Below are 16738 nucleotides of genomic sequence, written 5' to 3'. Positions count from 1 at the left end.
AGTTATGATCGAATCATCCAACTGGTCTCTGTCATTACTTAAGTACGAACCGGACGTAATGATTCTCTTTGAGGACCCCAGGGATAACTTCCTAGCATGGTCTAGAGTAGACCTTAGAGTTCGTAGGTTCGATAGTTGGCTAGGTAAATACCAAACCATGTATAGATTAAATGAGGTTTGGGATGGGGTAGTAGTGCAATACGACACAAACGACTATAGGGTCCTCTCGAGGATGTCCACCACCTTTAGGGAGGGGACTCACATAGCCTCGTCAGAAGACAAGGGAATTTCCTAGTCCCCAAGTTCGAGGTCTACTGAGTCTTCCTGTTAGGTCCTTGACACTTAGTCTTTTTCACCTATAAAAATGTGTATGGCTTTTTTTCTTTCTCGGACTTGATTAATCTTTCTGGTACTTTTCAAGTGACATGGAGTCGGACCTAGACAACCTTTTGGGACAGCCTCAAACCTCGCGGTACTAAACGAGGTCATCTAACCTGGAAGAAAATGGCTGCCTCAAAGTCGGCCAAGATTGTCGAGGGCTCCTCTGTTGGGGTTTTATGCCCTAACTAAAACCCAATTTCTTTGTAATATCATTTTATTATCAATAAAAGAATAGAAATCCATTTTTGACTTGGTCAATCACTTTACTCACATGTTTTATTTTCATGATTATTTGTTTAATATAAACTTCTATTAAATCCCAAGCATATAGCTAATCATATCAATAGTGACATAATCACATGGAATATAAATATGATTATATGTTCAAACATAAGTTAGTCTTAAAATTAGTCAATGCACAGGATTTACACTGAATTACCAATCTATGATATGATCTACTTACACATCGCAGTGTTATGTTCTTTCCAGAACATTAGCAAAGTAGATAAGATTAGATATATTTATTACATCAGACTGGACCGATATTGACAGTAGATAGGGCAAGTAAACATACCGTTATTATCTATTCTAGTCATATCATATAGTTGATCATAGGTCAATTCAATCTCAATTCTGAGTGGTTAGTATTCTAACTGATTGTATTATTTGAGTTCTTTGACTTGTTCGTTAACAACTTACCCTATGGACTAGCCCATACTTACATCTTGGGAACTCGGTAGTATAATTGAGTGGGAGTGTTAATCATATATATGAACATCTATAGCTTCTAATGAAGAAGTAAAACGATGGTTTCCTTTTAGTTTAGTTCAAGGTGCTAAATGATAGAGATCTCATTTCTGTAATTAATATTAGTTTACTGAAATATCATTTACAAAGAACTAAGTGTTTTAAGGATAAAATACAATGAGAGGTAAAACAATATTTTAGTCCCATCTCATTGTAGACCGTCTATAGAGGATAGAGTGACAATTATGGTTGTAACAATGGATAATTAATAACGTATCTATATTTCTTATAGAGCATTCTATGAATTCAAGAGTGCAATTCTGAGTCTTTAGTGGAGTCACGATGAATTAATAAGTTAGTAAATTTATTTGTTAAATTTATGATAACTTATTGGAGCTTGATTTCATAGGCCTATGATCCCCACTGTACCTTGGATAAAATCATCTAGACAGTCTCAATTAATTGATTTAATTAATAATTAGAATTATCAAAGTTGACCAGGTCAATTTTGGATACTTTCAAAGAGTTATACAATTTAGAGAAGAAAAGATATTTTAGTGCAAATTTATTAATTAAGACAAATTGGTGTCTAAATTAATAAATAAGTTTAAATTAAGGTTCAAATTAAAAATAATTAATTTGATAAAGGATTTAAATAAGTATTTAATTAATTAAATAAATTGAAAATAATACATGTCTTGATTTTATGTCCAACGACCTTATAATTAAGGGTTTATACCTTTTTGGACCCTGTGTTTTGTCACATTACCTGTTTGGACCATGTGTTTTGACAAATTACTTTTTGGCCCTTATGTTTTGTAAAATAGTTAAAATAGAACCATAAACTCAATTTTGATGAAGAAAAAATTGAATATAACAACACAGTTTTTAAGCAGAATGATTTTATTTTTGTTCTGAATTGTTAGTTTGGTAAATTATTTGTGATTTTAGTTGAGAAAACATTGACCAAAATCGGGTTTATGGTTCTATTTTAACCATTTTACAAAACATAGGGTCCAAAAAGTAATTTGTCAAAATATAGGGTCCAAACAGGTAATGGGACAAAACACAAGGTCCAAAAAGGTATAAACCTTATAATTAAATGGGAAATTTCACGGGCCTAAAGCCCATGAGAATTTCGATTATTTTATTGACTTTTTAATTAAAATAAATGACCTACTTGAGTCTATAAAAGAAATGTTAAGTGAGAGTTGAAAGATGACGAGAGAAAGACTATTTTACTGAAAATCAGAAGATCTATTCTTGATGCTCTAGGTTTTAGATTCTCTTCACATCATAAGTCCTTTTCTAAGCCTCAATATTCTCTTCTATTCTTCTTCTCTTTGTATCTATCTCATGTGTTGAGAATTGCCCACTCTAGTCTAGGTGATTCTAAGGATACTTTGGAAGACTGTGAAGAAATTGAAGATCAGTTCAGTTTCTTGGTGATACCCTGCGACAGAAAGGATACAAATGTTAGAGAAACTAAATGAATGACTCATTCATTCCGCTGCGTACAATGTAAGTGTTCTTATAATTATTTCTGTTTGAATTCAATTATAGAAACATGTTCTAGGTTGTCTTATATTTGTTTAATATATGATTTACATGAAAATAATTAAGATCCTGTATAAGTTTTCTCAACAACTGGCCTCAGAGCCTTTGGTAATCTTTATTTTCATGCATGAACATGGTAAAAATTGAATTATTTGATGCGTTGAATAATTGGATGGAGTTCATGTGATTTTATGAAGCATATTTTTTTTTATGTGATTATTAGCAAATTTGAGTTATTTTGTTGTGTTTTCTATGCAATTAATTTTATAACTACTTTATTTGATATAAAACATGGTAAAAGTGACTTACTTAGAAAACATTTTTGGATAAAAAATTTACACAAAATTTTATTGAAATATTTTTTTTTGGGCTTTGGTCGGGGCCACAATTTCGCTGACTGCGGCCATTTTTTCACTGGTCTCTGCCTGCGATGAATTTTTCTTAAATTGTCAGGCTCTGGCCGTAGCCACTTTTTCACTGGTTGCGACATGCGATAATTTTTTTTTCTTAAAATCCTAATTTTGAATGTATTTTTTAATGGGTTAATACAAAAATATCAATTTTTTTCTATTATTTAAAATATCTTTTTGGAATATGATATTTTTGTTGTTTGATATTTTAAAAAATAGATATTTTCTACAAAGATTCAAATTTAAAAATAAGTTAACTAATTAAATTTAAATATTTTTATATGTTAAAATATTAGAATTAAGTTATCTGATATTAAAGATATTTTTTAATACTTGATATTTTTTTAAATCTGACATTTGAAGATATTAATATTTGATTATTCTATGGATTTTAATATTTAAATTATTTGAAATTTGAAAATTTGTTGACTATATATTTTTATGGATATTTGAATTTATTTAATTGTTTAATATTTTTTTTTTCAAAAACTACTAGTGATATTTATTTAAAAATTCATAACTAGTTAATTTTTTAAAAAATATCATGTTTTCAAACCAAGTAATATTTTTTTTAATAAATGAGATTTAAATTAATTTTGGTTAATTGTTGATAAATCCAATTAAATTAAATTAATATTTTTTCAAAATGACCTAAACTAAGTTGATTGTTGATAAATGAAATTTAAATTAACTTTTGTTAATTGTTGATAAATTTCATTTAAATTGACTTATTTATTTTTGCAATAAATTTAATTAATTCGAATTTTTGGATAAATTCTATAAAATTAATTGTGGTAATTTTGCATAAATTCATAGATTTGCTCATATAGTAACATGAATAGACCCATCCAATTATAACATGTTTGTTTGCACTGTATGTGGTATTTTTGCAATTGGGCTTAGATACATATAGTCACCCATATGTTTGCTAAATATATGGATTTTTGCTAAATAGAAAATACATAAAATGATAGATTTTATTTGGGCCCATTAGAAAATGTAAAGTTTAAATTCATCTCTTGTGGGTGGTTCCACTTATGAAGGTTCATTTGCTTTGCATGACTATAGTGTGCCTAATCAATTAATAACAATTAATAAAATTAAGGATTAAATTCCTGTCTTTTGGACCTTGTATGGAAGTATGGGGGCCTTAGTAGTGGGAACGACATACTGGACCCAACCCTCCTCCATACAAGCCTAATTGTTAAGGCCTATTTACCTGAGTTGGACTTAATTGTACAGGTTCATTAAAATAGTTAAACCAAAATATTGATTAGCAACAAATTAATTCTAATTTACTTGAATTTGTTTCAATGTGACACTTTAGAATTAATAGAAAATTATAGGACTTTGGTTTTAAAATTTTAATTCTACAATTTTTCAGAGAACCATAGTCATTAATTTCAAAAATTAATAATATAAAATACTATTTTTATAATGAGTTTATTTTAAGAATTATATTCTATCTCTACTATTGGTTTAACAAGGTTAATAGCTTAATGGGGCTACACTTTGATTTGTCCCCCTACGGGAGGTGTTCATTAGTTATTTTGACAAGGTTAGATTTCGAAAGATAGATAACTATAGGTCAAATCCTACTAGACTCACCCCTACAGTGACTACTAGGATTAAATTTATTGATTATCGAAACCGTGGGTCTAGCTCATAAAATAAGAGATTTTGTTTTCTTATTTTGATCAAATAGTAGGTTGTTAATAATGGTGTCCATTATTAAATTAGTTTACAACTTTGTTTAACTAATGATATTTTTTAACTCTCGCCAACTGGGACAACGATATCATAGAATAGTTAAAAATCTAAAGAAATCGAAATATGATTATTTTGGTATTTTTTCCATATCTTATATATTTATGGTATATGTTGTGCTATTTCTTGAAATTAGAGTGAATACAAGTTCTATTGAGAAAATGTGATTGATTTCTATTTTATTGATAATATGTAGTTTTAAGTATGGTTGTGTCTACTCCCATCCTTTCTCAACTTTCGATGGAGAAACTCACTGGAGAAAACTTCCTTAAGTGGAAGCAGAACATCAAAATATTGTTGATTGGTGACAACTCCAAGTTCGTCATGATTAAGGAATCCCCAAAAGTTCCACCAGAAGGAGCTACCAAGCCTGTAAGAGATAAATATGAGCGTTGGTAGATGGCCAATAATAAGGCACAATACTACATGTTGACTAGTATGGTCGACACTCTCAAGACAAAGATGGAGAATGTTGAGATGGCCTATGAAATCATGGATCAACTCCAAGACATGTTCGGTGCAAAGTCTGTGAAGACTCGTTTTGAGGTCACCAAGAAATATGCCAATGCTCGAATGGCACTATCTCAGCACGTTCGCGATCAACTGATCAAGATGAACAAATACTTTCAGGAAGCTGAACTACATGGAGCAATTATAGATGATGAGACTCAAGTCGGCTTAATCCTCAACAGTCCCTCTCCAGCTTTCCTGCCGTTCACCACCAACTATGTGATGAATAAACTCAACTATGGTCTGCGCAGCTCATGAATGAGCTTCAGACTTTCGAGTCTATCATTGGTGGACAAAGCATGGGAGGAGAAAAGAAGACTACTGATACTGTTGCTGATCCAGCTAAGGCTGAAGCTAACATAGCTTCATCTTCGAAAGATGGAAACAAGAGGAAAGGTGGACAAAACAACAACCCCAAGCCTGCAAAGGCTGCAAAGACGAATGCACAACCAAGTGCATAGACGCCTAAGGGGAAGAAAAATAAAAACAAGAAAGGTAAAGGTAAGTGCTTTCACTACAAAGAGAAGGGGCATTGGAAACAAGATTGCCCCAAGTTTCTAGCTGGGAAAAACAAAGTGATGATTGTAGTTCATATATCTTAGAAACATGTGTTTTAGAGAATGATAAATCCGTTTGGATTATTGATTTGGATCTACTAACCATGTTTGTAACTCTTTACAGCTTCTTGAATCGTGGGAGGAAGTGGCTGAAGGCGACTTAAAGCTTAGAGTTAGGAACAGAGCGTTCATTACTATCCAAGCTAGAGGAAGAGCTCGCCTAAATTTCAGAAATAAATATTTAATTTTGAAAGATGTATTTTTTATTTTGGATTTAGTAGAAATTTAATTTTAGTTTCCATGTTGCAATTAGAACAATTTGTTATGACTTTCACAAGTTTTAATATATCTATTTCTTTCATTGGATCACAATTGTGTATTACATGTTTGGAAAACGGGCTTTATATTTTTACGACCTAACAAACTCCTCGCTCTTACCAAATATTTATTCAAAGTAGCTAAGCCTAGGACCAATAAACGTCAAAAGACCAATAATGATAACATGACGTATTTATGGCATTTGATACTAGGTCACATTGGCTATGATAGGATTCAAAGACTTACAAAGGATGAGCCTTTGAGAGAACTCACCTTAGGTGAATTACATGTCTGTGAATCTTGTCTAGAAGACAAATCGACCAAGCGTCCATTCTCTACAATGGGTGATAGGGCCAAAGAACCACTTGGACTTGTTCATTCAGATGTTTGTGTACCTTTAAATGTAACAACAAGGGATGGTTTTGAGTATTTCATCAATTTCATTGACGATTACTATAGATTCTCACGTCTTTACCTAATTCATACGAAATCAGAAACATTTTCAAAATTTAAGGAGTTCCTAGCTATGGCTAAGAACAATTAGGTAAAACGTTAAAGATCTTGCGATCTGATAGGGGTGGAGAATATTTGGATATGTAGTTCCAAGATCATTTAATTGAACTTGGGATTTTATCACAACTTACTGCTCCGGGTACTCTGCAACAAAATGGTGTAGCAGAACACAGGAACAAAAATTTATTGGAAATGGCTAGATGCATCCTTAGTTACTCAACTCTGCCAACTTCATTTTGGGGACATGCAATTGAAATAGCGGACGATATTCCAAATGTCGTACCATCAAAATCAATCCCCAAAACACCTTTAGAACGTTGGAGTGGTTGTGAACCTAGCTTACGTCATTTTAGAATCTGGGGGTGTCCTGCCCACGTCCTGAGGAAAAAGGAAGGAAAGCTAGAACCGCGAACCAAAGTTTGCATGTGTTGTTGGCTATCCTAAAGGCACTTGGGGAGGACTTTTCTATAGTCATTCAATAAAGAAATTTTTTACTTCTACGAATGCTACTTTTCTGGAAAATGACTATGTCTAATACTTCAAACCACACAACAAGGTAGTTTTTGAGGAGAAAATTGAAGAATTGACTCCAACCAAAGTTCCATCATCATCAATGCAAGTTGATGATGAAATTCCCACTCTTCATGTCCAACCAATGCAAGTCGATTTAAATGAAGAAAGTACCACTGTTCCTGAGCAAACAGTCACGAAGCCTCGACGTAGTGGAAGGGTTTCTAGGAACCCAGTTTGCTATGGTTTGGATGGTGAAACCAATATGGTTGTTGCTGACACTGGTGACGATGATCTGTTGTCTTTCAAACAGGCAATGGTTAGCCGTGAAAAGGAACTATGGCTCGAAGCCATGAAACAGGAAATGGAGTCCATGTACTCAAATTCTGTCTGAGATCTTGTTGAAGCACTTAGTGACTTTAGGACCATTGGGTGCAAGTGGATCTACAAGAAGAAATAAGGTGTTGATGGAAAGATCATAACTTATAAAGCTCGATTAGTGACAAAGGGTTATACCCAAAGAGAAGGAGTGGACTATGAGGAAACTTTTAGTCCGGTAGCCATGCTCAAGTCCATTCACATCCTCCTATCCAAAGCAGCTGCTCTCGACTAGGAGATCTGGAAAATGGACGTCAAGACAACTTTTTGAAGAAGTCATTTATATGGATCAACATGAAGGATTTAAAGTAGCTGGACAAGAAAGAAAAGTTTGCAAGTTGAATAGGTCCATTTATGGACTTACGCAAGCTTCTCGTTTCTAGAACCTTAGGTTGGATGAGATAATAAAAAACTATGGCTTAGAATAAAATATTAATGAGCCTTGTGTTTACCAACTGAAGGCAAATCAAATTGTGGTATTCCTGGTTCTTTATGTAGATGATATCTTACCCATTGGAAACAATGTTAAGAAATTGTCAGATGTGAAGAATTGGCTGAGCACTCAATTCCAAATGAAGGATTTGGGTGAAGCAAGTTATGTTCTAGGTGTCCAGATCATTAGGGATAGAAAGAACAGATTCTTAGCTCTATCTCAAGCAGCTTACATTGATAAAGTGCTTGAACGTTTCTCAATGACAAATTCCAAGAAAGGATGTTTATCATCCCGCCATGGACTTCATCTTACAAAGAAGCAGTCTCCCCAGACTCCTAAAGAGGAAGATGCAATGAGAAAAGTTCCTTACGCATCTGCAGTTTGAAGTCTGATGTATGCTATGTTGTGTACTAGACCAGATATCTACTCTGCAGTGGGTGTAGTGAGCAGGTATCAATCAATCCCAGGACCGGAACATTGGATAACAGTTAAGCATATTCTGAAGTATTTAAGGCGAACTAGGGATTATATGTTAGTCTACAAGGGTGGTATTCTGAACCCTGTAGGCTACACTGATTCAGATTTTTAGACTGATGTCGATGACAAGAAGTCTACTTCTGGAATGGTGTTTACTCTTGGGGTAGAGCTGTGTTATGGAGAAGTGTAAAGTAGTCTGCAATCTCAGAATCCACCATGGAGGCTAAATACATAGCTGCGTCAGAAGAAGCTAAGGAAATAGTCTAGCTAAAGAAGTTCTATTTAGAACATGGTGTTATTCCAGAAATGGATAAACTTGTGTTGTTTTGTGACAACACAGGAGCGATAACCAATTCGAAAGAACCTCGAAGTCACAAGAGCAGTAAGCATATAGAAAGGAAGTACCCCATTATTCGAGAATATATTGCCAGGGGAGATGTGAAGGTTATGAAGATTGCATCTGAAGAAAATCTTGTGGATCTGCTTACAAAGACACTACCAGAAGCTACATTTGATAAGCATATCAAGGAAATGAGATTAGTAGAATTAAGGCATTAGTTTCAATTAGTACAAGTGGCAGTTTGTTGGGGTTTTGTGCCCTAATTAAAACCCAATTTCTTTGTAATCTCATTTTATTATCAATAAAAGAATAGAAATCAAATTTTGACTTGGTCAATCTCTTTGCTCATATGTTTTATTTTCATGATTATTTGTTTAATATAAACTCCTATTAAATCTCGAGCATATAGATAATCATATCTATAGCGACGCAATCACATGGAATATAAATATGATTATATGTTTAAACATAAGTTATTCCTAGGATTATTCAATGCACATGATTTACAGTGACTTGCCAATCTACGATATGATCTACTTACACATCGCAGTGTTATTTTCTTTCTAGAACATTAGCAAAGTAGATAAGATCAGATGTATTTGTTACATCAGTTTGGCCCGATATTGACAATATATAGGATAAGTAAACATACTATCATTATCTATTATAGTCATATCATATAGTTGACCATAGGTCAATTAAATCTCAATTCTGAGTGGTTAGTATTCTAACTGATTGTATTATTTGAGTTCTTTGACTTATTCGTTACCAGCTTACCCTACGAACTAGCCCATACTTACATCTTGGGAACTTGGTAGTATAATTGAGTGGGAGTGTTAATCATAGATATGAACATCTATAGCTTCAAATGAAGAAGTAAAACGACGATTTCCTTTTAGTTTGGTTCAAGGTGCTAAATGATAGAGATCTCATTTCAGTAATTAATATTAGTTTACTAAAATATCAATTACAAAGAACTAAGGGTTTTAAGGATAAAATACAATGAGGGGTAAAACAATATTTTAGTTCTATCTCATTGTAGACCATCTATAGAGGATTGATTGATAATTATGGTTGTAATAATGGATAATTAATAACGTATCTATATTGCTTATAGAACATTCTATGATTTCAAGAGTGCAATTCTAAGTCTTTAGTGGAGTCACGAGGATTTATTAAGTTAGTAAATTTATTTGTTAAATTTATAATAACTTATTGGAGCTTGATTTCATAGGCCTATGATCCCCACTGTACCTTGCATAAACTCATCTAGATAGTCTCAATTAATTGATTTAATTATCAATTAGAATTATCAAAGTTGACCAGGTCAATTTTGGATAGTTTCACAGAGTTATATAATTTAGAGAAGAAAAGAGATTTTAGGGTTTATTTTTTAATTAAAAAAAATTGGTGTCTAAATTACTAAATAAGTTTAAATCAAGGTTCAAATTATTAATAATTAATTTGATAAAGGATTTAAATAATTATTTAATTAATTAAATCAAATGAAAATAATACAGGCCTTGATTTTAAGTCCAACGGGCTTATAATTAAATGAGAAATTTCACGGCCCTAAAGCCTATGAGAATTTCGACCATTAGGCTGATATTATCTATTATTTTATTGATTTTTTAATTAAAATAAATGACCTAATTGAGTTTATAAAAGAAATACTAAGCGAGAGTTGAAAGATGACGAGAGAAAGACTATCTTACTTAAAATTAGAAGAACTATTCTTGATGCTCTAGGTTTTAGATTCTCTCTACAACATAAGTGCTTTTCTAAGCCTCAATATTCTCTTCTATTCTTCTTTGCTTTGTATATATCTCATGTGTTGAGAATTTCCCACTATAGTCTAGGTGATTCTAAGGGTACTTTGGAAGTCTGTGAAGAAATTGAAGATCGGTTCAGTTTCTTGATGATACCTTGCGACAGAAAGGATACAAGGGTTAGAGAAACTGAAGGAATGACTCATTCATTCCGCTGCATATAATGAAATGTTCTTATCATTATTTCTATTTGAATTTAATTATAGAAACATGTTCTAGGTTGTCTTATATTAATTTGTTTAATATATGATTTACATGAAAATAATTCAGATCCTGTATAAGTTTTCCCAATATACTCTCTCTCAAAGCCTGCCTCTTCTGAGCCCAAGGCCCAGGCTCTGGACTCCACGGATGTGGTTTCTGACACAACTCTTGCGACTTTAAGAGTCGCCACCATCGAGCCCTTGAAGACCATGCCACCTCCCACATTGATAACTACTGGAGACAAAGGCAAACAAATCGTGCCTCCTTCGACCCTAAAGCCTAAGGGTTCCCCAACCATGGTCTGCAAGTTTGTGGCATCATCCCACATGCGGGAGTACCCTCTGGAGAATGTTGCGTGATCTCTGGGAGCCGACCTGTAACGACTCGAAATTGCTAATATGGCTTAAGGGCCTTGATTAACGTATTGGGAGGGCATAATTGGTATATGTGTGATTAAATAATTAAATGCATGATTTTGTGGCATGCATGATTAATATGATTATATGAATATGTTATATGCATGTTTATGAGTATTAGATATGCATGTGGGCCCTTATAGCTTATAAGGGCATATATGTAATATTTGCCCGTTAAGGGCATAAATGTGATTATATGTGATAAATTGTTGAGACCACATTATTATGTGGATATATTTGCCGCATATGTCTCAAGACGGTCCTAGTGAGCGGATTAGCAAAATAGTCACAGCGGGGTTGATACTTGGCTCGAGGGGAGCCTAAGGGTATTTTGGGAATTTAGAGAGCATTTTGGGATTTATAAGATATTGAATAAGCATTTGGTAATTAATTGGACATGACCTGGCTAATTATTTAATAGTAGGAACACTTGAGGAATTAGCGGGAATCGAGAGCGAAATGACCATTTTACCCCTAGGAACACTTTGAGGAATAATAAGTTATGAGGGACAAAATAGTCTTTTTAGGAGTTAAATGATATATCTTCTTTGATTCTAGACTTAGCCAGAAAATCACTTAGAACCTTTAGCTCACTCTCATCTCTCTATCCATCTCACGATTTCTCTCTCTTTCTCTCTCTATACTTTGAAGCTAAGGGAAGAAAAGGGCTGAAGAACTTAGGCTTGAAGCTGGAATTCTGAAAGGAATTTGGATGAGTTAAAGATTTAGAAACCAGGGGGTTTAGCTGGGACTTAAGCTCAAGGCTTGGAGGTTGTAGCTTGAGCATATTCAATCATAATTGAGGTAAGTTCCTTATCACTAGTCATGTTAAGAAATTATGGTATTTGTGTGGAATTAGACTAGATTTAGGGTAATAAATGGCTGATGATTTGGGATAGAAACTTCAGTATGTATTGTTGTGATTTTGTGTTTGAATTGGGTGATTAGAAGCCCTGAACTCGTAGTTGAGTTTAGTCCTGGTTGGGAGGTTACCTTGGTTTGGAATTTTAGGAAAAATGGCTGGGATAAGTGTGAAGAAAACCCAGAATTTCTGGGTTCGAAGGGGCACGCCACGACCTAGCTTTCGGGTGCCACAAACCATGTGCCTAGAAGGCCTTGGGTATGCTCTTTCACTTGGGGGCGCGTTGCGACCTTAGCAGGCAAGTCGCGGCCCGCCTCCCCCGTGGCTTAAGGATTTTGGTCTCTGACCTAGGGGTGAGTCGCGACCCTTGGGGCCAGGTCGCGGCTCACCTAGGGATTTTTACCTTGGGATGGTTTCTAGAATTGGTATGGCTCGGGGGTTTGAACCTAAGCGCTCGAGACAATTTCTACTACCTGGTTTAATAGAAATTAAGGTCCCAAAGGCTAGTTTTATCTCCTGAGTATTTATTTGGATTGGAAGTTGATGATTACCCTTTGGCCACTGTGGCTAGGTTTATCGCCGAGGCTCAGGATTGAGAATCGTGCTCGGGACTGTTCTATTATCTCTACTCGGAATTCAAGGTAAGAAAACTGCACACTTGTGTGGCTGTGTTGGGATTGAGATTCCATGTATCTGGATATGTATGTGTTGTATAACTGTGATATCGTTATGCGAACATGAAATGAACGGCCTAAGAGAGCCGAGGCTAATGATTTACGCATAGGACGCGGCTTGGCCACTGTGAGGCGAGGTCAGCTAGATAAACACTGGACTCGGCCTAAGCGAGCCAGAGTTAGTGGAGTAAATAGAGGGCGTGGCCTAAGGGTGCTGACCCTGAGTATTGCATATTGATTGAGATAAATTGCTGAACGTACATGTTTACTGTTATTAGTTTGATGTTTATGACTTGTTGAATATCTGGATGAATGTCTTATGATTGATTGATTATCATCACTGATTATGTATACTGTTATGGTTTTCTTTCTGGGCCTTGGCTCACGGGTGCTATGTGGTGTAGGTAAAGGCAAGGGTAAGATGGATCAACCCAGAGTTGGAGAGCTCTAAGGGTGAGGTGTACATTGGCATATGCTCATCCACCACGACCGAGGGAATGTATAGGGACAAAGCCTAAAATTTGTATTTTCCATTAGAATGGCCACTAGATTGTATTTAACTTTTGAGAATTTTGTAACTTTGTTTTTTAAACCCTATTTATGGGATCCCATGTACCAAACGTTTATTTTAATGAAAAATTAACCGTTTAAGATCAAAATATTTTTTCTCTAACCTATTAGCTGGCATAGGATCACATTACTGTTCAAACAACTTGATTACCAAGTCTTGCACTATTTTAAAACACACAGTGTAACATTCTTGGTTATCCAGGGTGTTACAACTTGGTATTAGAGCGGTCTAGGTTTAAGGGTTCCTAAAGACTGGCTGGACATGTACACTCGCTGCTAAAGACAAGCTTAACTCAGGGTTTGGTAATTGTATATATGTGATTATATGCCTAAATATCTGAATGAAATATAAATGCTTTAGTTCATGATTAATAGAGAGCACGAGATACTGATAGGGCCTGGCCCTTGGCTACAGTGTGATTATTATGAGGCATGCTTATTAGCATTGATGCTGTATGCGAATGAATATTTGAATGATTGTTTGCATCATGATTGCTTGTGGTTGGTTGAGTTCCAATGGTGGATTATGGAAAGATTGTTAACCTGTCATCGTTGTTTGACCGCCGAGTCATTGATTGCAGATAAACTTGGATAGCTATGCATCCAAGGCGATTGATACGACTAGCCGGCATAGGGTCTGAGGCTAGAGATAATGACCAGGGCTAGAACCCTCTGCCAATCCCTGAGAACTGGCAGCAGATACTTGCAGACATGCAAGCCTAATTACAGAGTCAGGAAGAGTAGACCCGTCTTTTGAGATAGCAGGCTTAGTCAGGGAGTGCTGCACCTATCTTGTCACCTGTTGTGGCATCAGTTGTACAGACACCCGAGGTTGGGAACAGGTGGAAGCCACTGTATGAGAGGTTCAGGAGACAACATCCTCCAACCTTTGAGGGGGGCCAGATCCACTGAAGGTCGAATAGTGGATGAGTATGATTACTTCTATCCTACATTTTATTAGGGTGGAAGGTAATGACAGGGTGTCCTGTGCCACCTACATGCTTAGAGAGGATGCCTGTATTTGGTGGGAGGTGTCATCACAGACATCACAGACATGGGATGTTTCTACTCTGAGTTGGGATGGGTTCAGAGACTTGTTTAGCCAGAAATATTATAACGTTGTTGTCAGGGCAGCGGAGGTGAATGAGTTTGTGGGGTTGGTGCAGGGCAACATGATAGTTACTGAGTATGCACTAAAGTTTGACAGGCCATCGAAGTTTGCACCAGATTTAATGCTATGATTTATTTGAGGGCTTAATGCTATGATTGCCCGAGATGTGAGAATTACAACAATACCTGGGGGAACGACTTATGCCCAGGCTGTTGAGAAGGCTCTTACCGCTGAAGAAGCAGAAAACAAGATCTGGAGGGAGAATGCTGTGAGAAGAAGGTTCGCAGGGCGGTGCCTCCATATAAAGGGCCTGGTAGGGGTGGAGGCCCCAGTGATCTGAAGAGGAAGACCCCTGACACTTCGACCACTGCTGGTTCTAATAGGCTGGGTCAGGGTGTTCAGGGTGGCCACCAGGGACGCGGTGAGACACGGAGAAGTTATCCAGAGTGCACAAGGTGCAGGAAGCACCATTTGGGCGAATATCAGGCAAAGGCTTATTATGTGTGCGGGGTGGTGCGAAACCTCAAGAAAGACTGCCCAACAGCAAAGAAAGAGGAATCCAGGAAGGTGGATAGCTTGGCTCCAGCTTGAGTATTCACCTTGACGCAGGCAGACGCCGAGGCTAGTCCCTCGGTGGTGACAGGTCAGCTTTCCAGCGGTAACTCTTCTTATACTGTATTGATTTACTCTGGTGCTACACATTCGTTTGTTTCTAGTAAGGTAATTGATAGATTGTGTAGACCTACTGAGTATTATACTACGGGGTTTGGGACTATACTGCCTACAAGGGAACTAGTAGTTTTTAGGAGATTTATTAGAGCATTGCCAGTGATGGTAGATAGTAGGGAACTATAGATTTGATCGAGTTGAGTATGGATGATTTTGACATGATCTTGGGGATGGTTGGCTGGTCAGATATGGGGCTACTATAGACTGCAGGAAGAAGATGGTGACTTTTGTGCCTGAGGGAGAGGATCCCTTTATTTTCGTGGGTGTGGTGCATGGACCCCACATACCAATGATATCAGCATTGAGAGCTAGAGACCTATTACAGGGAGGTTGTATAGGTTTCCTAGCTAGTGTGGTGGATACTACCAGAGTTATGCTAGATGGTCTGGGAAAGACCAGATTAGTATGTGAGTTGTTGGATGTGTTTCCTAAGGATTTACCAGGACTGCCGCCGCACAGGGAGATTCAGTTTGTTATTGAGTTAGTGCCGGGTATAGAGCCAGTGTCAAGGGCACCATATAGGATGGCTCTGGCAGAATTGAAAGAATTAAAGATACAATTAGTTCTTTATTTGGGGTTTATCAGGCCTAGCTACTCGCCATGGGGTGCTCCAGTTTTGTCTGTGAAGAAGAAGGACGGAACTCTGAGGATGTGTATAGACTACAGGGAGTTGAACAAGTTGACCATCAAGAAGAAATATCCCTTACCAAGGATCGATGACTTGTTTGATCAGTTGCAGGGAAAGACAGTGTTCTCGAAGATTGATCTTCGATCTGGTTATCACTAGTTGAGAATCAAGGACGAGGATATACCAAAGACGACCTTCCGAACGAGGTATGGGCATTATGAGTTTCTGGTCATGTCGTTTGGTTTGACCAATGCCCCAGCAACATTCATGGACTTCATGGACAGGGTGTTCAAGGACTTCTTGGATCAGTTTATGATTGTCTTCATAGATGAAATCTTTGTTTACTCTAGTTTAGAGACAGAGCATGAACAACATCTTCGACAGGTCCTGCAGAGATTGAGAGAGCCTCGTTTGTATGCCAAGTTTAAGAAGTGTGAGTTTTGGCTACCAAAAGTGACACTCCTTGGACATATTGTTGGTGAAGATGGGATTAAGGTGGATCTAGCTGAGGTGGTGGCAGTGAGAGATTGGCTGAGACCAAAAAATGCCTCAAAGGTTAGAAGTTTCCTTGGGTTAGCAGGTTATTACAGACGGTTTATGGAAGGGTTCTCAAAGATTGCTGCACCGATGATAAAGTTGACACGGAAGAATCTGAAGTTCGTCTGGTCTGAAAAGTGTGAGAATAGCTTCCAGGAATTGAAGCGACAATTGGTTACTACTCTGGTTTTGAGTCTTCCTTCGGAGGGAGGGAAGTTTGTGGTATATTGTGACACATCAAGGTTGGGCTTGGGATGCATGCTAATGCAGAATGAGAAGG

The sequence above is a fragment of the Humulus lupulus genome, chromosome 1, assembly GCF_963169125.1.
Source record: "Humulus lupulus chromosome 1, drHumLupu1.1, whole genome shotgun sequence".
Classification (NCBI taxonomy): domain Eukaryota; kingdom Viridiplantae; phylum Streptophyta; class Magnoliopsida; order Rosales; family Cannabaceae; genus Humulus; species Humulus lupulus.
This window is presented reverse-complemented; position numbering follows the sequence as displayed.